The following is a 22,339-nucleotide window of genomic DNA, read 5'->3' as shown; positions in this document are numbered from 1 at the left end:
GTTTTTGAAATCTCATTTATATTTCTTTTGAATAGCCAACCACACATTCATGCATTAATTTTTTGTTATTTGGAGAGTATTCATTTCTGTAATCAAACCCTCATAGATAATGCTTTATTTTATTGTTTTTGTACCAGGCCTGAGGCTTAAACTCTGGGTCTGAAAGCTGTCCCTGAGATTTTTTTTGCTCAAGGCTAGCACTCAGCACTTGAGCTACAGCTCCACTTCTGGCTTTTTCAATAGTTTTCGTTGAAGATTTAAGTCTCACAGATTGTCCTGCACCAGCTGGCTTTGAACCGCGGTCCTTACGTCTCAGTCCTGAATAGCTAGGATTACAGGTGTGTGCCAGTGACACTGGGCTTCATGCTTCATTTTCTAATAGAATTGGAGTTTGGCTTTGCCATGGATGTTTCCACAGATTGTTGTCCTGCGATCTTTCCAACTAGTCACTTGCTTTCTCACTTTGAATTATTTAAAATTTTCTCTCTGCCTCTGTGTCTATTCAGTTATCTTAAGATGTAACACATTTAGCTTCTATTGCAGTCTGAAAGTTCCTGTTTTTTATTTGTAGCTTATCCTCTTTCGTATGCTACTCTGAGAGCATAATTAAGACGTCTGACTTCAGTTCTTCTTTACAAATATCGCCTCACTATTCTGACTTTAATTAGCTAAAATCATTCTTGTGTAAACAAATAACAATTGCAGACTATACAACCTACACTCTGTTGTGAGGATTTAAGTGCATCCATTGTGTGTGAAATTCATCTTTTAACAAAAACACTAGCTGTGACATATTTTGTCATTTTGTATAATGCTAATGGAAAACAAAGACTCAATTTTGCATTTTTATTCTTGTGAGACTTTTTTTAATACTCATTTCAGTAATCAATGTGGCAGGTAAAGTGGAGACAAGCTTTGGAGTCTCACTGAGTTGGAAACTTTAGCTGGACCCTTCTTAGTGTCACCTTGGATAATCCCTGTTTAGGTGTACTATATATGAAATGAGTCTGGGCAAGGTAGCTGCTGTCTGTTGTGCCAACTATGTAGAAGGCCAATGCCAGGGGATTACTTGGGCCTGCACAGCATAGTAACACACTGTCTCTTAAAAGAAAATGGGCAGCACTGGTGGCTCATGCCTGTAATATTAGCTACTCAGGAGACTGAGAGCTGAGGATCGCAGTTCAAAGCCAGCCTGGGCAGAGAGTCCATGAGACTCTTTATGTTCAGTTAACCACCAGAAAACCAGAAGTGGTGTTGTGGCTCAAGTGGTAGCTTTGAGCTGATGAGCTCAGGGACAGTACCAAGGCCCAGAGTTCAGGCCCTACAATCGACAAAAAAAAGTGTGGGAGGGGAGCGGGGAGGAAGGAAGGAGGGAAGGAAGGAAGAAAGGAAGGAAGGAAAGAAGGAAGGAGAAAGAAAGGGGAGAGAGAGAAAGAGAGAGAGAGAGAGAGAGAGAGAGAGAGGGAGAGGGAGAGGGAGAGGGAGAGGGAGAGGGAGAGGGAGAGGGAGGGAGGGGAAGAAAGTTGAATATTGAGTATCTGGGTGCCAGTGGCTCATTTCTATAATCCTAGCTATTCAGGAGGTTGAGATCTGAAGATTGTGGTTCAAAGCTAGCCAGGACAGAAAAGACCCCATGAGACTCTTATCTTCAATAACTACTCAAAAACTGGAAGTGGAGCTGTGGCTAGCCTTGAGCAGAAAAGCTCAGGGACAATGCCCAGGTCCTGTGTTCAAGCCCAAAACCAACAAAAAAAGAAAGAAAATGTGGTTATGACACAGTTGTCTCATCTTACTGTATAGTTTACATACATACTATGACAGCATGCAGCCTGGCACCTTGCCAGGCTACATTAAATACTGGTGGCATTTTATATACAAGAGAAGAGTTCTTGATTAGTCCCCACATTAAAGGGAGCTTCCAGCTCCTGTGCCAGGCTCTCTAGAGAATATTCACAACAAACTGAATATTTGTGACTCATATGCATTTCTATCCCAACCTAAACCTGTTTATGTTTCTTGTTGGTGTTTATTCCCCATCTACTTATAATCAGTTGAACTTGTTATTTTGATGATCATAAATTGTATTTAACTCTTAGGCAAGCAGATGGAACATAAGTGTCAAAGACAGCTGCTTTCTTCTATAAACGTTAACTTGGGAGGTTTGGGGAAGAGTTAACAGATGACTCACTAAAGCAAGGTTCCTAGAACAGTCAAATTCCTGGAGACTGGAAGCTGAATGGCGGCTATCAGGGACAAGAGGGAAGATAAAACCTGGGGATGATTGTTTACTGGGTCCAGAACTCTAGTTGTATACTGGGTGTAGACTTGGAATGGACAGCCATCATGTGCATATACACTGCAAGCATATTTAACATGACTGAACATGACTGATAAATTTATGTCATTATGGATTTTACTTTAGCTGTGAGTCAGATAACTTTTCAAGATTGGGGACAGAAATCAAATATCCAGAGATATCCCCCATTTATATTATGTTTTAGTGGTCTTTAAGGGTTAAAAGAAAGCAAAATAAGAAGTTCCAGCTCATGGATTTTAGGTGTCTAAGCAAGATGAAGAATGGGGTCTGCTTTCAGTTGTCCAGCTCTCAAAGTCTTCACAGATCCAAATCCTAGAGGAGGAAAGAAAAATGTGTGTGTGTGTGTGTGTGTGTGTGTGTGTGTGTGTGTGTGTGTGTTAAGTTTAAAATTAAATACCCAAACTCGCTCAGAGATAAGAGACTACAGCAATTTGCCCTGTTCTCCTATGTGACCAGACATCCCAGGGAGAGGGGCATAACCTTGAGCAGGAGGAGCAAGGTCATTGCCTTTGGCTGGAAGCTGTGAAGTGGCAGCAGGGGATTTCTAGCAGCTGGGAGATCTGAGAGATCCAAGGGGTCCAACAGGTTCCATGACTATATTGTATTTTCCCCTTGGAAAGAGACTTTGAAATGAACTGTTGACTCTTGGTCCAGATTGCTTGTGATGGAGCATCTTTACTGTTTATGCCCAGTCTTCTGAAGGCTTTCTTGCCTTTGATTTTCCTTATGTGTAACATTTGTCCCATTTGTGTTATAGCACCACTGTGTTCTCCACAGTCAAAAAATGTGACTGTATATGTTTGGCCCAAGTGATGAGAGAGAACCATCCACGGTAAATACTTTCCAGTGTGTATGTTGACATTCATGGGACTAACCTCAGATTTTTGTTTAAAAAAATATCTAAGTCTCAGCTTTGCACAGTGGTAGTATCATAGCCAGTGACGTTTATCCAAGGCGTGATTATTGCTAATTGAAAACTTTTCCCAATACCCTGCCATGATGATTTGAAATATAGTTGGCATTGGCAATTTTTGACAGTCTCTATGGAGACTGAAAAAAACAATCTAAGTCTCTTTTGGCATTTGATGATATTATTTGGCAAACACTCTTTCCCTCCCTCATTCCCTCCCGCATTTCTTCCTCCCCCACTCCCTTTCTTTGTGCTTGTCCTGGGGTTTGAACATAGGGTCTTGGCCTTAGCTGTTTTGTTCAAGGCTATTGCTCTATTACTGGAGCCATAGCTCTACTTCTAGCTTTGTGATTATTAATTGGAAATATGAAGCTCACAGACTTTTCTGCCCTGGCTAACCATGATCCTCAGATTCTCAGTCTCTTCCATAACTAGGATTATAGGCATTATCCACCAATATCTGGCACTCTCTGTGGGTTTTTTTGTTTGTTTGTTTTTAGCGTCCTATTTGTAAATTATCATTGTAAAAAGGGTTTTCAATCCAACATATCAATGTATGAATACAATGCATCTTCATATTACTTCCTCCATCATTCTCCCCCATCTCTCCCAACTCTACCCATCTCCCGTTACTTGATTCTGTTTTCACATGTATACCTTGAACATTATGACTATATCACCAACCAACATTCCATCTTTCGTACTAAAGGTTATCTTACTCTCATGCCCTTGACATGTAGCTCTTGGTCTGCAAATTCTTCAGCTCCTTTCCCACCTGCCACAGGTAACTGCCCATGCCAAGGCCTCTCACGCTGACCTCTTCCTATCATTCTGCAGTCTTTGGGTCATGGTCTCAACATCGTATGGTTGCCCTAATTTTACTTTTAAGTATACTCTTCCAGCTCGTCAAACAAGGAGCCCTCTACTATTTGTTCAGTTTTTTTTTTCTTGTCAAGTACAAATGTGCTTTTCATTTCTATAAGCTCTCAAGTTGCAAATGCTTCAGGGGAAGCCAGAACCCCCTTTTGCTAGTATGACTGGCCATAAATACAGTACAACAATCCCATGATTTCTCTACGGGGTCTGTTTTCCTTCGGCATGTTAGCCTGTGCTGACCTTTTAGTGGGAATACTATTGTCTCATTTATACTTAGCCCTTCATTTACCCAAGTTTTGTTGTTTCCTTGGTTTCAAATTTTATCTCTTTATGCAAACTGGGAACTGAAGCCTTTCATTTGACTTGTGATCTTGCACATTCTGGAAGCTCACACATGTAATTGTGGAACAAATAAAGCAGCTGGAAGAAATCTTTCCTGAACAAAACCCAAGTGGGGCATTTGGATGTGAGCCAAGATTTCAGCCGCTACAGAGGGAGATGTAAAAAGACCGCCCGTGTTACAAAGCCAACAAATCATTTCTGGCCCAATAAGAATGTCCTTTAGGCAATGATGGGTTAGGGGGTAAGGAGTTTTGTACTGTCTCATCACAAAGTAGAGTGTTTAGTAGAGCCCACCCTGGTGTCTACCTCAAGTTAATTCTAGGATAAACCTCCAGGTACAAGAACATGGAGCAACAGATTGAAATTTGGAGTCTGTTCAGGCTGAATCCAGACCCTTCCTACCCCCACTAAACTACACTGTGGTCTTAGGCAAGATATGGGTCCAGATTTCCCATCCAAATGTTATTATAATACAAATTCAGTTTTAAGGAATCTCAAGAAGTTATAAAACAAAAAACAAATAACAAGTAAAGCCCTGTAAAATGAAATTCAATATCTGTATCTTCCTTTTAGAAGAGAAAGTTAAATGTTCTTCAGTGAGCCAACAATTAAATACAGCCTCTTTGGACATTTTTGACATGATTGGTTATTTTATATGTGTAGAAACCTGAGTTCATAAAAAGCCCAAGTTTTGAAGGACTGGATTTTTTTAAAAATTACATTAAGAAGTATTCTAATTGTTTTTCAGTGCATTCCAGTAGTATTGAATAACTCTTGACCCTTATAGCAATGCTTCTCAAACTTTAGAATCATAAGAATCACCTGCAGAGTTTGGGAAGGAATGAGGAGGATACTTATTTTACCTGCATGTCATTGGGGATTGAACATCTTTCTGGTCCCATTCTCAGAACTTCTAATTCAAGAGGTATTGTGGTGGAGCTTTAAATTTTTGCATCTTTCCAGAGTTGTGGCTCAAGTGGTAAAGTATCCACCTAGCAAACAAAAAGGCCTTGAGTTCAAACCCCAGCATCATCCCCCATTTTTTTTGCAACTCACTAAGTCCTAAGAAATTATATATATATGTATATATACATATATATATGAGTGGGGTCATGGTGCTTGAACTCCACCTGGGTGCTGTCCCTGAGCTCATCAGCTCAAGGCTACAGCCCTACCCCTGGTCCTAGGTGTTGTCCCTGAGCTTTTCAGCTCATGCCCCACTCCCCATTCTCTAGAGGTTGACTGGAGATAAGAGTTTCAGGTTCTCTTGTGCCCAGGCTGGCTTTGAACCATGATCCTCAGATCTCAGCCTCCTGAAGCTAGGATTACAGGCGTGATCCACACCTGGCTTGATATTGTTGATCTACAGAGCACATAATCTGACATGCTCAGAATGACCAGGCAAAGAAAACACAATCCAGTCTGAAAGGGCAGGTGGGACTTATATCAGTGCTGTACATGGAGATGGTGCTAATCACACTGTAGAAATACAACTGGGCATGCCACATGCATATGGCTAAGAGGCATTTCAGAGAACCCAAGTGCAAATGCATAGAGGAGTGAAACCACATGAACACCTCCAGAGGCACATGACTGGCAGGGAGGGATACAGAGAAAGGGGACCTGTGGCAAGGAGATAGCAAGAAGTAGGTAGATCGGTCATCATAAGAAAGCAGCTATGTACCTGAGGAGTTTGGTTGTTTTCCTGACCTCGTAAAGAAAAAACCAGTGATTCCCAAGAGCTGGCAAGATGGTAGAGTTAAGCCAGGCCCTGGTGGCTCATACCTGTAATCCTAGCTACTCTGGAGGCTGACACCTAAGGACCATGGTTCAAAGCCAGCCTGGAGACAAAAGTCCATGGGACTCTTGTCTCCAGTTAACCACCAGAAAACCAGAAGTTGTGCTGTGTCTCATTGTGCTAAAGCACTAGCCTTGAACTGAAGAGCCCAGGGACAGTGGCCAGGCCAAAATTTAAGTCCCATAATAGATAAGAAAAGAAAAAAGAAAAAGAGTTAATAGTAACATTGAAGTTGGCCAAATTTAGCATATCCCAGAGTAGGAAATGTGGTTGGGTGACAGAGTCCCAGCCGTGGGCATGAAAGCCAAGGAAGTGCAAAATCCTAAATTCAAGCCCTATTACCAGCAACATGGTCAACCAGTAACCTTGCTGAGAACACATGTTGATAGAAAGTGAATCTCCTTTTTTTTTTCTTTTTCTTTTTTAAATTTTATTGTTGGGGTGATGTACAGAGAAGTTATAGTTACATTTATCAAGTAGTGGGTACATTACTTCTTGAACATTGTTACTCTTCCCATGTTTTTCTCCCACTTTCCCTTGCCCACTCATCTTGTTTTTCCCTTACCTTCCTTTTTTCAAATGAACAAATAAACATATATACAATATACCAGGTACCACATTCAGATACAGTAACATGAGATAAACCATAAGGGGAAAACAAGAGGAAAGAAATAGCTTCACATAGTACATTATGAACAATAATCACAAAGATAAACCTCTTGTTTCCATATCCTGGAGTCATTTCTCTTAGCCTCATCCTATGGCCATAGCACATAAAAATTTCTAGAAAGTGAATTTCTTGAGTATTTGTGTTCTCTGTCTTGCCAATTTTTGTAGCATGTGATGATTTTCATGTTCTTAAATATTACTTACTTCTTACTATATCTTTATTTCTTATTACTTTCCAAGTTGTTTTTCTGTACCAGTCATCTGTGTCTAAATCTATTGTATAATGAACCTCTAAGATGCCTATATATTAACAAAATATCTTACTGAAAAATATGAGAGGGGGAGTGTTAATTTCAGAAACAATGTTTATTACAGAAGCTATAAAGACAAACAGACAAACCTCTATCCCATCTACATTTCAGAAATCACTGCTGAAACCTCTAGACTAACTTTTTAGATCCTTTTCTGAGTATATGTTCACTCTTCCCTACCAAAATAGGATTATGAAACACATGTTTAAGACCCAGCATCGTGTATTTAAGCAATCTGTCAGTTGTTGGCTGTTCAGACTATTCCTGTTATTGGACATTTAGCCCCATATTCATACTAGAAGCTGAGGAACAGGATTAGCAGAGACAGTGGGGGGACAGCAATGGACTTTGTGGTGGAGGAAATGCTGGGACAGAGGCCAAGAGAGAGTTGGAACAAGAAGACATGTGCTAAGGCTGGATCATGGAGAGTGAAGGATGATGGGAGTAGAAGCAGGTGAGATCAAAGCCTCAAAACTGATAACCTATGGTAGGACATCTTGAGGCATAACTAGTCTGAACTAAGTTAAGGTCAGATATATGTGGCTCATACCTGTATTCGTAGCTACTCAGGAGGCTGAGATCTGAGAACCAAGGAAAGTTCATGAGACTTTTAACCAGCAAAAGCTGAAAACAGGCATGGCTCAAATGAGAATGCTTTAGCTTTGAACAAAAAAAAAGCTAAGAAACAGCATCCAGACTAATTTCAAGTCCCAGTACTAAATAGTCAAGGAATATTGTGATAGCCAGACAAAACACCTCGTAAGCACAGGGATGTGTCTGGGATACAGGCTTGTCTGCCTTCAGAGTCTGCTTTCTTATGCATTGTACCTGTGGGGTCTTCTCAGCAGACAGCTGATCCAGATTGGATTCGTTGGTGAACTGAAGTCTTTGGTGCCTGAAGTTATCAGTATGTTGAGTTCACAGTAGAAGATCTATAGAGTAAAAGGAGCAGAAGCAAGGATGAGGCACAGGATCACTGGTATTTAAAAGATAAGACTTCAGAAAAGAAACGAATGATGCCCCGTCTTCTATGCCACTAAGAGCTGGCTATGTATAAGCACTTGATCCCTTGGATTTGGCAATCTGGAACCCTTCACAACGTCTTCACAATGACACTGTGAATGAAATTGTGGGAACAGAGGCCAGATGGCTTTGAGATAAGTAAATTGGTAATTAGAAGGTAGAGTGAAGCCTAGCTACTAAGAAGGCTGAGATCTGAGAATTGAGGTTTGAAGCCAAATCTGAGTCCAGTCTTTTGATTCCCTAACAAAATGTCAAGTGAGTTCAAGCCCTGTGTTCTAGCCCCAAGCCCCAGTGTTGCCAATGCGTGTACACACACACACACAGTAGAAAGTAGAGTAAACTGGTATGAACTATACTATTTTCAGGAATTTAAAAAAATGTGCTATAGAATCTGGAAAGATATTTAAGAATATAACTGAAGGCCCAAGTTCCTTTTTTTCTCCTCCTAGGAAACATATGGCTTGTGCTTATAGAAGTGTAATGCCATCGTCAAAGACTTACTGCATACCAGCCATTGTGCTAAACACTTTATACAGACCATCTCTTTCCAGTCTTACAATAAAAGTTCATGAAATGGGTCTCCTTTCTGTCTTTGTTTTATCCACAAGATCTCTGAAGATTAAACCTCAGGTCACCTAGCTTGTAAGTGATGGAGCCAACATTCCAGTTCAGGCCAGTGTGCGTGCATAACCCAGATCCTATGAAGAACTGTTACTCAGTGGCTGAGAGACCAGTGTGTTTCTGTTTGTGAAAGAGTAGCTGCACTGAGGATTCCTGGCCCAGGGCTTCACCACTGGAATAGGGGTCGTAGTGGGGTCCGCTTTATTGTCCATCTTCAGCCTTTTCTCCAGAGCAGAGACTTGTGTTGTCTCCTAGTATTCCATCGCCCTATACAGTGCTGCCTTGCACTGATGGGACAGCATGATACATCTTTTCAAAGCTTTCCTGACTTTCCTGGGCTCTCCTTGAAGAAAGGCACACAGGACATTTTTTTTATTCTGTATCTGATTCTTCGGTCAATGGGAGGTCAATTGTCCCACAGATAATCTGTAAGGCTTTCCCGGGTTTTGGCACCAAATGTAAGGCTTGTCGAAAGGAAACTCCACACAGTTTAAGAGGTGAAGGTTTATTGAGAGAGAGAAAGAGAGAAAACAGACCTACAGCCGCACAAGATGGAGTCAGGGAAGAAAGAGAGACTTATGGCCGGAAGTGAGACATTATATAGGGGGGACAGCGGAAGCGGATGTGACCTCAGAGGATGAGGAAATACTTCAGACTGGGGGACTTCCCACTGGGAGACATGACAGTTGCCAGGGTTACAGTCTGGGCGGGGATTTCCAGGGTGCACAGAACGCCAAGGGAAGGAATCATTTCTCCCAGGCAGACCTAACACAATCCATGATGGAATTCAGCTGGCTAGTGTGCAAGGGAATTGTGTCAATGTGAAAACTCAAATTTGAGATGTTTACAAAAGGGTTATAAGAAAAAGTGTACAACGGGAGGAGAACACTTCTGTCATAACTTTAAGGATGAGTTACTTAATAAAAGATAACTTGGAAATCATAGTACTCTGGTTCTAAAAGCATTTGTTATTTGCTGAAAGCTAGTTACAGAAAATGATACATTGAACTCAAATGAACTGATTTGTGTACACCTAACCCCATCTTTTTAATTGAACAGTGCTTTTGCCAGGCTGTCAGCCTTGCATGGGCTCCAGATGCATAGTCAGAAAGGTACTGCAGGAAGAGCAATGGGTGATCACAGCCAAATTGTCAGTTTGTATACTCATTTCAGCTATTGCTCATTGACCAGTTCAAATCCTGTTTTTATTCTTTCCCTACAAGAACTGAAAGATTGTTTCACTCGGTCTCACAAGCTGTAAGACTAAAAACTGTTGTGTTTTTATATTCTCGTTAGATATATTCCTAAGCAATGTTCATTGATACCCAATCTCTAATTGCTCAATTTATACCAAATTTCTGATCGGTAGAATTCTGTAGTGCTGTAGCTTTATAGTTATAAGTCTAATTGCTGTAAATCTCCTTCTTCATTGCCTCGTCCATCCCCCACACCTTACAAGACAGTACTGGTGGGAGGTTCGTTTGGCAGGTCACCTCACAGTGGTCCAGAAAAACAAAATAGCAAGGAGATCTGACCTTGCTCCTGATCAAATCATGGGGCTTGAAACCAGAAGGCTGACACTGCAACACAGGTCCTAGAATTAATAACCAAAATGAAGCCAGGAAAACCAAGTTCCATAGAGATGTTTGTTTTAAGGTCTTCATGGGGAGTTAGAGAGTAACAGGAAGCAGCTGGGCAGCCTGTGAGGGAAGAATGGGGGTGAGGTTAACCACGCCAAAGATGCTCAAGAGGGATTTCAGATCAGGAGTCCCACAATCCAAATTACTTGAGACACACAAATCGCCTTCCTGGTGTTAATTCTCTTCCTAGACATTGTGTAAATGTAGACCTTTCAACCCAAATCTTCTTATCTTAGAGATACTGTTAACCTTGTGCCCCTCCTTTGACATCTGTGTGAGTGGCACAAAATTAGCAGGTAAAATTATCTGGGTTATTTCACCTGAATTGAGCCAAATCAAGGTGGTAGCCCTACTACTGTAGTTTTTCCCTTTCTCACACAGTTAGAAAGAAATTTCCCTTTCAGGTAAGAATGTCTTGGATGAAACAATAGAAAATGACTCATGCCCGTCTTTGGAATATTCATATACCATTCCTGTCACCTTCTGTGGCCCGATGGGTGTGTCCAGGAAACTTGTTTCAGAGGTTGCTTTCGTGAGCTCTCAGCCAGCTTCCCCCTAATGGAACACTGTCTCAACTCAAGAGAAAAACTGACAGACTACTATGGCTCAGACAGTGATAATGTGGTGGACATTTTCTCAGAAGTGACTAAAGGAAGCCTGTCATTTCAAGAAAAACAGCTGATGGAATTTGTTGCCAATGACAGAATTTGAGCTTTCAAGTGATAATTAGAATTTGAGAAACTTGTATCTCCTCGGGTGAACTTGACAGTTTCTCAATAAAGACTTTTGTGATGAGTTCAGTAGTGATAGTAACAAATAAGGTTTTTTTTAGGTTATGTAAGGAAACGTGTTAGCATTTAGAAGATCTGTAAGATGAGTGAATCCTATTTTCCAATGTCCGGTGTACAGTGTTACAGAAACTATATATCCTTGTTAGGTGAAAGACTCATTGAAAGTACAGACACATCAACATAATCTAATAAACGATGAGAGATTAATTGATACTGCTTAAAGTGTTGGATTACAGTTAGCATTTAAGGAAATGTAACTCATTAAGTAGATAGGATAGTGAGACTTTTGTTTGTTTGTTTTTTAGTTTGTTTGGTTTGAGTACAGGACCTGAACCTTGCTTGGCAAGTACTCTATTACTTAAGCCACACTCCTAGCCCTTTTTGCTTTAGGCTGTTTGCCTTCAAATAACATCTCATACTTTTTTCCCTGGCTGGCCTTGGGCCACAATCCATCTACCCATGGGTCCCAAGTATCTGGGATTCCAGGCATGCACCACTCTGCCCAGATATCATGATGATGATGATGATGATGATGATGATGATGATGATGATGATGATGGGGTTTTGCTGACTTTCTGTCCAGTTTGGGTTCAAATCTGAACCTTTCTAGACTGTGCTTTTCAAGTAACTGGGATTACAGAATGGGAACCACCATATCCAACAAGTATACCATACCCCTTGAAAAAAATATTTACAATCAGCTGGGCCCTAGTAGCTCACACCTTAATCCTAGCTACTTGGAAGGCTGAGATCTGTGGATTGCAATTCAGAGCCAGCCCAGACACAAAAGTCCATGAAACTCTTATCTCCCATTAACCACCAGAAAACCGAAAGTGGCACTGTGGCCCAAGTGGTAGAGCACTAACCTTGAGCTGAAGAGCTCAGGGACTGTGCCCAGGCCCAGAGTTCAAGCCCCATTACTGACAAAAAGAAAAGAAAAGAGTATCTACAATCATGTCAAAAGACTTCTAAAACACTCCTCTTTCCATCTACATATCTGTGAAAGGCCATATATTTTGCTACTTATTATAAACATATTTCCTCACAGGGAATTTAGAAGCAGCTATGTAAATATAACTATAATTTATTATATAATATTTTAATATTTTAAATACTTATATAATATTTTAAAGGCTTGCAAAAATGTAAAATCTTGATAGTCGACTTGCTATTTTTGTTTTGTGAAATTAGTTTCTATAAAATGCACTGAAATATGGTGGATTTATTACTGTTATTTTAAAGTGAATTAATATTTTAAAACTTTCCCAGTTTTAATACTTATTTCTAGTATGATACATATTGATATATACAACCCAAATCAAGAGAAACATGTCAGGCACTGGTGATTCATACATCTAATCCTAGTTACTCAGGGGCTGAGATTTGAGGATCGTAATTCAAAGCCAGACTGAGCAGAAAAGTCCATGGAATTCTTTTCTAATTAACCACCAAAAACCAGAAGTGCAAATATGGCTTGAGTAGGAGAGTACTAATCTTGAGAGATAATGTTAAGGGACAATGCCCAGGCCCTGAGTGCAAGACCCAGACCCAGTTTTGTCACAAAAGACAGAGAAGAGAGAGGGAGGGGGGAATGAATTTGTTACAGTCAGGCGTGTTTTGTTTTGTTTTGTTTTGATGTGTTTGGCAGTCCTGGAGCTTGAACTCAGGACACTGCCCTTGAGCTTCTCTTTTGCTCAAGGCTAGCACTCTACACTTGAACAACAGCCCCACTTCCAGCCTTTTCTATGTATATGGTAGTGAAGAATGGAGCCCAGGGCTTCATGCATGCTAGGCAAGCACTCTACCACTAAACCACATTTCCAGCCCCTATAGTCAGTTTTTAAGAATGTAAAGGAACCCCAAGGCCAAAAATTTTGAGAACCTCACTATAGCACATAGTTCCTGGCCTGGGGTAGTAAAGGAAAAGCATGCTGGACTGGTCAGATGAACACCTTGCCCAGGGAGCCAGTGGTTGCCTGCAATTAAACAACTAATTCCCATGAAGTGTGGTCATGGGAAAAGCACAAAGGGATATGGGAACCAAGGGAAGATTTCTGGAAGAATTAGTGGGTCTGCTGCTTTAAAGACTAAATGAGAGTCATTCGGGCTACTAATCTGTGTATAGAAAGATGCATGTGCACACCAGCCCAGATGAGCAGTCATCTGACCTACAAGGAAGTGACATCTAATTAGAACGCAGAATGCAGGAGGGATTGTATGATGTGGACAGCAGATAGCACAGCCGGAAAGGCCTCATGCTAAGGGAAATGGGCGTGAAGAGAGTTTGAAGGCAGGGGAGGTACATTAGCTTGTAGTTTGATGAGAGCCCCACTGAGGCTCTAATACAGAGTTTGGAGTCCAGCTATAGTATGGCTGAGAGGTGGAGTGATGTGGGTAGACTTAAGAGATAGTGATGTAGAGACATATATAGGGCAGGTTAGCACATTGAATGGGAGTAAGGAGGGTGGGCATCAAAGAGGATAGCATTCTCTGGCAGAAGAACACAAAGATGTGTGGTTTCAAGGTCAGGAAGAAGCCTATTTGGTCCTCTCCCATGGGGTACACAGGAAGAATTGCCTGGTCAGCATTGGATATGTAGTTCTCATGCTGAACAGGAACAGCTGGACTGGAGACATTCACTGGAGAATCTTCCAATGTAAATCATCAGAAAGATGAGTGAGAGATCAGAGGCAGACTGGACAGTACTGGCATTCAAGGGATAAGCAAAGAGAACATGCAATGGTGGCTGAACAAAGATCCCATAGAGTTAAGAGAATGCCGTGAGGCCAAGGGAATAGAGGATTGGGAAAGAAAGGAGCAAAAGAGGTCAGGATTGAACAAGCCCATCAGTCAGTCATATGTTGATTCTGGGGTTTTGTTGTTGTTGCTCCTGGCTTAACCAGTTCCTAAACTTTTCTTCTCAAGGCTAGTGCTCTCCCACTACCGCTACAGCTCTACTTCTGGTTTTCTGGTGGTTAATTGGAGTTAAAAGTCTCCTGACTTTTGTGCCCAGCCTGGCTTTGAACCACAATCCACAGATCTCAGCCTCTAAAGGAACTAAGATTACAGGTGTAAGTCACCGGTGCCTGGCATCTGAGGAATTTTTGTTTTAGCAAGGAAAAGGTAGTTGAGTGTTCAACTGTTTGCAGCACAGTGTGTCTGAACTCGCTCCAACAGGTTGAGAAAAAATAAGAGAGAAAGGAGGAAGAGTGGAAGGAGAGAAAGCAGCAGATGTGGGAAGGAGAGAAAAAGGGAGGGACAGAATGAAAGAAATAGATTGACTTGCAGAAACTGTAATTCTATGAGAAGGAACCAGGAACAGAGGAGGCTGTAAGTTCATGTGCAGAAATGAGAAATCAATAAGATGAGATGTTTCAGAAGAGGTTGGAAGAGCTGAGGAACTGGGGGAAAGGTACAGGGAGGCCATGTCTTCAGGGGGGAACCAAGTTCCTCCAAGAGCATTAGCTGAAGAAATGGAGGCTGGAGTATCGTTTAATTAGAAAGGGAAATTCCATGGTGCCCAGGGGACTGCTTTAGGAGGGGAGTGATGGGCAAGAAGCAGCAGCACAGCAGGGGCAAGCATGGCAGGAGGACGACTTGGTATTGAGGACATACCGAGAGCTGTCTCTGTACCAGACTTTAGACACTGGTAATTTAATTATAGCAATCTGATTTCTTGGCACATGCTGCATTTCCATTACAACCTAAAATGTATCCTCGCCCATAGCAATTCTTAAAGAAACCCAGACATCATTTTCTGGCCAATTCAAATTATTGGTATATGTTTCCGTACTTCCTTTTATATTCACCAGGTTAAATCTTCAGTTATGCCACTGCCATTAAGCGTTCCCTATGTAGAAAAATCTATTCATTAAGAACACATTTATTGCTTCATTGAGTTACCCATTCAAAATGCACAGAACCACAAATTAAATGTGGTGCTTTTTCCATTTTTGAAAAAGGCGGATGAATGGGTACTGTTTTCTTGAATACATCATATTTTTCTCGCATAATTAGCAGTCCACATTCATAGCTGGCAGATGCCAATTCTTGCTGGGTTTGATCGCTGTTCTTCAGTGGTTGTTACCGAAACAGAAGCCTCCCAAGACTTGAACACCCAGTGTTCAGCACAAGGGCAGTGAGGCAGACACAATGGAGGCAGTTGTTTTTTGAGGAACAACTTGATGGGCTCAAAAATCGATTTTGGTGGCATTAAATTATGCAAAGTTTATAAAACAGTTTCTCTGTGGAAATTATCCAAGAAAACTTCTCAAGTAGCTTTGATAGCTTAATCATCAAGTACTACTGGATTCCATTTGTATAGCTTCTAATATGTTTATATATTTAAATATTTATTTAAACATATAAGGCTTTGGTGTTTATTTCAAATATACATATTAGTGTTACATTTTTATAACACTGATGAATGTTCATACCCATGCGATGAGTATGTATTAGCATACAGGATAATACAAGGGTCCAGTTAAAGAAAAAAGGCACAGGCCTTGCTGAGCAGATCCGATCTAGAGGGCAGGCTTGCCTGCTGCCCTTGAATTGAACAGCAGAGTGGCTTGCTGAGCAACACCACATCTTGGCTCCCCCTATATCTTCTCTCTTCCATTTTTATTTTTCCCTCATCTCAGAGAAGCCTGGGTTCCAGTTCCTAACACCTATACTAAATTCCCCCTGGAAATCACTGCAGCTGCGACAGAATAACAGAAAGACCATCGTCATCAATGTCTACAAATCCCACCAGGCTCGCTCCACTAGCTTTGTTGAAAAAGCACCTCCATTCCCTCGTGTTTCCCCTTATCCACTCCACTTGTGTCCTTGTGTGTCCTGCCTCGGCCTCTGCTCTTCTCCCCTCAGATTTTCTGAATCCTGTTCTACATTTGGACCTGAACAGTAAGACATTACAGTGCTGTCGTGTTTGAGCTGAATAGGGCTTGTCCTTGAGAGCATTTCCTAGATGGCCCATAGGGAGGGGTCTGTTCCACAGCACTCTGCTGCAGGAAAAGCGACACCGTAGTCCACCCTTCTCCACACCTACTCTTGTGACCATTCTTCTCACTGCCTGCCCTCCTCGGTCACCAGTGTCTCATAGGTCCTCAAAGCTCTGCCATCATCAAAGCCATTCTGTACTTTAGATCTTCAGTTCTTCAAGCTCCTCCATCTAGTGACCTTCCTCTTTAACACATCCGTCATCGGCTGCTTTCTTAGTGAGAGCCAGTTACAGAATTGTAGTCATCACTACTGTCATGAGCTTGGCATCCTTTTCTGTTCATCCTCTTAGTTAGGGCCCCCACAGAAACTAGAAGGTTATTCTGATACTTAAATTGAGGAGATTTTAATGGAGAGACTGTTTATAAAAGGATGAGCAGGCTATTAGAGGGATGCAGAAATGAAGGGTATACAGGGCTGTTTGGGGAAGTAATTTGAGTATCCTGGGCACCTGGAATATTGTCCAAGAGGGGGGGCATATAGGCTCTAAATGGGTACAGCATCAGGGTAGGCTGGAGGGGTGGAGCCCTTAAAAATGCAGGGTCTAATCCAGGAACTGGTAGCTCATGCCTGCAGTTCAATCCCTGGACCAGAACACACACACACACACACACACACACACACACACACACACACACACACACACACACACACACACACACACACACACACACACACACACACACACACACACACACACACACACACACACACACACACACACACACACACACACACACACACACACACACACACACACACACACACACACACACACCCTCTACCATAATAGCCACTCTCCAAGAAGACTCCAATAGGCTCCTGTTTGTGCCCCTCTTCAGATGGAAAGTCTTTCTACTTTCTTTCATGACTTTTTTTTTAACTTTTAAATAAACTTACTCAGTTTATCCTAAAAAAAAAAATTACAAGTTCTAGTGGAGAGCTGGATGGCCTGGGTCTAAAGTAGATCCTATAACACTCAGATAGGTTTGACCCAGCCTCCAGTCCTTAGTCTGCTTTGATTTTTTTTTCAGACTGTAAGTCTCTGAGATACCCCCTCATCTTCCCTATCTAGCCTGGAGCCTGTGGTCCATCGTATTCTTAGCAATGCCTGTAATGAGCTCACCATAGGGCTCTGCCTTCGCCTCAACCTTACATCAGCCCAGTTCTCCATCTCCTGGCCATGCACACGTTTCTGAGTAGCTGCAGCAGAGGGGGTATGCAGCTGGTCATCCTGGCGTGCTTGTGAGGTCTTTCCTAAGAAATTCTTTCAAACCTCTGCCACCGTTGTCGGGTTCCTCCTCTATCTTCCCTGCCACTCTCCGCAAATGACGTTTGCTTCCTAAAATTTTTCTAAAAGAATCAAAGTCATCGAAACAACAGGTGTCATTTATGACCTGCTTCCTCCATGGATTCTACTGTGCGCTGCTGACGTCCTGTTTTATGTGCAGTGTGGATGAGGAGATGGAGATTGTTTCAGAGCATTTACCATTGACCTACCACTCCTCTCCTGACCCCATGGCAAGCGTGCTGTCATCCCCATCCCCTGACTCAGAAAATCTGCCCACCAAAGCTTTGTACTTTGCCTCCTCTGGACCTGACTCCATCAATTATCTTCTCTGTCAAAAGCCTTATGTGTAAGCTGCGTTCACTTCTGTACTTATATCCAAATCCCCTTCAAATCCACTGTGATCTTGTTTCTGCTCCAGTCACTGCAGACACTGCTCTGGCTTGCCTTGCCAGTGACCTTTCAGTTGCTAAAGCCCGGTGGATACTTCAGCCTGTCTCTTTGGGCCCAGCTTCTGAGCCTGTCTTCTGAGCATGCTGTCCTTTGACAGCCCTATCCTTCCTGCTTTCAGGACCAGCTTTTAACTTTTCTTCCTCTTCTCTTAAAGGAAATTGTGTACCTCAGAATTCTACCTTGGGCTGCTTCTTGTGTTGTTATTAAATCCCCAATGCCTTGCTTATAAAAGTCATTATCAAATTATGTATGCAAATCCAGCTGTTGGTTTCTAATTCAAGCCATAGTCTCCAAAGTTGAAGCCAGAAGGAGCAAAGTTTTTCCATGGATACACACATCCCATTGTAAGTGATGAATTAGTTAGCTGCCAGTGGAGCCCACTGGGGTGAGAGGGAGAAACTGGAAGCACATATTTGAGAATGAATGTGGCTGTGAAATGGTACCTGTCTCTTTCAAAGTACATTGAAGAGATTACTTGGCAGCTGTCTCTCAACACTCATTTAATTTTGCTTCATAATTCTCAGCAGAGAATCCAGAAAAGAAATAGTAATCTTGTGGGCAGGGGCTGGGGGTAGGGTTTGGAAGTGTGGCTCAGTTGGTAGAATGTTAGTCAATGAGTAAAAGTGTCAGGTACCAAGTCTGAATCCAAGTCTCAGACCTAATTTTGTTTTAATTTTTAGAATTTTATTGGTCATGGGGCTTGAACTCTGGGCTTGGGCACTATCACTGTGGTCTTCAGCTCAAGGCTACAGCTTACCACTTGAGCTATAACACCACTTTGAATTTTTTGGTGGTTATTTGGAGTAAGAGTCTTACAGACTTTCATGCCTTGGCTGGCTTTGAACTGTGAACCTCAGATCTCAGCCTCCTGAGTAGCTAGGATTACAGGCAGGAGCCACTGCCACCCGGCTTAAAAAATAGATTTTTTTTTAAAAAGACAGTAATTTTGCTATACTATGTTCTCCTAGATTAAAGGATATCTGTAGTTCAAAGAAACAAATCTTAAAAGATACATATGTTCCATAATTATGGAAGATAGAACAACATTGCAACATTTTCCCCCCAGAGGCCTTGCAGCCTTTGCCATTCCCCATATCTTACTTCCGTTTTCTAGTAATTTTCTTTTCCAGTATTCATGACCTCTTCTGTCATTTGTCTTTGTTTTGTTTTTTTTTTAATGTTATTGTAAAGAGGATGTACAGTGGGGTTGCAGTTACATAAGTAAGGTAATGAATGTATTTCTTTTTGAACAATGTAACCCCCTCCCTCATTTTCTCCCTTTCCTCCACTAGCCTTCCCCAGTCGTAAAGATCATTTCCAACAGAGTATCCAGTGAGTATCACTGTTGCATTGGTTTACCCTTTGTCCTACCTTTTCTGTGATTCCCTTTCCTTCCCTAGATCAGATAACGTAATATACAAGACAATGGGTGCAGATCAAAAACAATGCTAACAGGGAATAAACCAAAGGGAACAAAAAAGAAAAAAAATGACTGCAAAAAATATACTTAACAAAAACAAAGACATCTTGTTTCCATTTCTTGTAGTTCAATAAACATCATTTTATATGGTCATGCGCACATAGGCATTAAGCCACTGTGATCTTCTGCTGATAATAACCTAGACATATTCTAGTTAGTACAAATTAGAGAAACCAGGCAGCCTGTGTTTCTTTGGGTCTGGCTTACTTGGCTTGTTGTCTTTCTTGCTAAGAGCTGATGCTCTGCCAGTTGAGCCACATATCCACTTCTGGCTTTTTTGCTAGTTAATTGAAGGTAGAAATATATAGACTGGCTTCAAGCTATAATCTTCAGATCTCAGCCTTCTGAGTAGCTAGGATTACATTCAGGAGCTACCAGTACTAGACTTAGTAATTTACTACTACACCTACTATTGTTATTACTACTTTGAGAGTACTGAGTGTTAACTCCTGTTCCAGTACTTACTTGGCAGGCATTCTTAACTGCTGAGCTATACCTCCATTCCTGTTTTCTGCTGGTAACTTTTGAGATAGGGCACAATCCATCCCTTTCAGGCTTGCTAGTAGCTAGGATAACAGGCCTGCACACCTCATCCAACTCTTCACTGGGAAGAGATTTCATCACCTTTTCTACTGGGGTGGACGTCAATCTGAGATCCCAGAAGTCACAGCCTCCTGGGTAGATAGGATTACATACATAAGGCACTGGCACCTAGCTACTCTAACTTATTTTTATAGAGTATCAGCTTGCAGTGGACTGGAAATTTACAAAAGTAGTCTTTTTTCCCACAAATTTTATGGAGCATCGCCTTATAATTGTATATAGGATTTAAAGTGAGGCTTTTCTTCAAAACATACCACCCTGAAAATAGTTATGTGTCCTACAAAAGAGCTCCTACTATGATACTTTTGGTTACTTTATTCCAAATGGAAAATAGTAGTTGAAACCATTAAGGAAGTAACCTAAGAACATAGGCAAATGGAGGAGGAGGAGAGGGAGGAATGGAGGAAAGGAAGGACGGAGGGTTGAAGGGAGGGAGGGAGAGAAGGAGGGAGGAAGTAAGGAAGGAAGGAAAAGGAAAAGGGAAAAAAAAAGAAAAACATTTAACCCAGGTCTTAGGCTTACTTTATACATCCGTTATTGCAAATATTCACTATGATTATAAATAAGCCTCTAGGAAATCATTCAAGAAAGCAACATAGTAAGTGGTCACATACTGGATCTCACAATTATTGTATCTCAAATTGAATGAAAAAAAATAATTAAGATGTTATGTAAATAGCCCTAAGTGGGGCCAGGAGTTTGGTCTAGTGGTATAGTGCTTGCCTAGCATGCCAGGTTCGATTCCTCAGTACCGCATATCTAGAAAAAGCCAGAAGTGGTGCTGTGGCTCAAATGGCAGAGCTCTAGCCTTGAGAAAGCCCAAGGGCAGTGCTCAGGCCCTAAGTTGAAGCCCCAAGACTGGCAAAAAAAAAATAATCCCTAAGTGGCTGTCTTAGTCCTGTTTGTTTGGTTTTATTATTATTGTTGTTGTTGTTGTTGGTGGTGGTGGTGGTGGTCATCATGAGGCTTGAACTCTGGCCTGGGTGCTGTCCTTGAGCCCTTCAGCTCAAGGCTACCTCCCTACCCCCGAGCCACAAAGCCACTCCCACTTCTGGTTTTCTAGTGATTATTTGGAGTTAGGAGTCTCATGGTCTTTGTGCCTGGGGTGGCTTTGAACTCTGATCCTCAGATCTCACCCTCCTGAGTAGCTAGGATTACAGGAGTAAGCCACCTTGCCCCATTTGTCTTAGTCCGTTTTGTAACCAGGATGCCATTTAAGGAAAGGAGGTTTATTTTGGCTCATGGTTCCTGAATAGTCCAAATTTGGGTAGCCACATCTGTCCCAGGCCTCCCGCTGCATCACGTGACAGGGTAGCACTGTGTGATGGGAGCTCATGTGAGAGTTGTAAGTCGCAGAAGCCAGAGAGACCAAGTGTGTATGATGACCTTATTCTGCAGCAGTCTGCTCTCCTAAGAATGAACTCCATCACGCAACACCCCCTCCATCATCTTTGCTGAGTGTGGTCTCCTTATCCTAATTTCCTTCCAATGGGCCCACCTCCCAGAGGTCCACATCTGTCAGTGCAATCACCATAAGACTAACACATGACTCTTGGCATACAAAGCACATCCACACCATAGTAGTAGCTTGAGGGTAAAATATCTTACATCAGCCCCAGGCTGGGAACCAAAGTCATGTATTCCAGGCTTTACCAGATACAGTGATGATACACTGTGGATAAGAGTGACTCACAGAGTGACTCTGGTGATAACGGGAGCATTTATAGAAAAGCATATGACAAAGGGTCACCACATTTCCTCAAGAAGACAACTGTAGGAAAGCAATTGTGTGTCACTTTTGAAGCTCTTGTCTTCCTACATCACACCCCACCTTTTTATGTTCTGCATGGGGACTTAATAACCACACTTCTCCTTTACAGAAGCTCTCTCATTAGATCTTCTCTCCTGAGAGGAAGAGGATGCAGGACAATAAGGAAATGGTGAAGTACCTCCTTCCTGTCCTGAACTTCTGTGACAGCCGCCCCACTAACAGGTCTGCACTGTGGCTGTCAGCTGTCAACACTGACTTAGTTTTTCTCACTCTACTCAGATTCACTTCCCAGGCCCCTCAGTGATCTAGGACCTTCCTGTGGTCTTGTAAGTTCTTACACCCTTTGTCTGTTTCCTTTGTTTCTTCAGCCCTAAAGATGGTAAGGGCTTCATAAGATGATCCTCTGAAGGTAAATGCTCCCTTTTTATTATTTTTTATTAGCTGC

The 22,339-nt window shown here is 41.9% G+C and overlaps 1 protein-coding gene and 1 non-coding gene across 3 annotated transcripts in view; both read left to right on the top strand.

Annotated features, from left to right (window-relative positions):
* Efcab11 (EF-hand calcium binding domain 11) overlaps positions 1-22,339 on the top strand; it is a 132,449-nt gene that overhangs the window by 85,254 nt on the left and 24,856 nt on the right. The window lies entirely within an intron of this gene.
* On the top strand, positions 3,227-3,367 carry LOC150054806 (U4 spliceosomal RNA). Its single transcript, XR_016537709.1, has one exon. It is a non-coding gene; the product is annotated as a U4 spliceosomal RNA (small nuclear RNA).

The sequence above is a fragment of the Megascapheus bottae genome, chromosome 14 (genome assembly GCF_031878675.1).
Source record: "Megascapheus bottae isolate mThoBot1 chromosome 14, mThoBot2.hap1, whole genome shotgun sequence".
Lineage (NCBI taxonomy): Eukaryota > Metazoa > Chordata > Mammalia > Rodentia > Geomyidae > Megascapheus > Megascapheus bottae.
The sequence above is the reverse complement of the archived record's forward strand: the minus strand, read 5'-3'. Positions and strand labels throughout refer to the sequence as shown.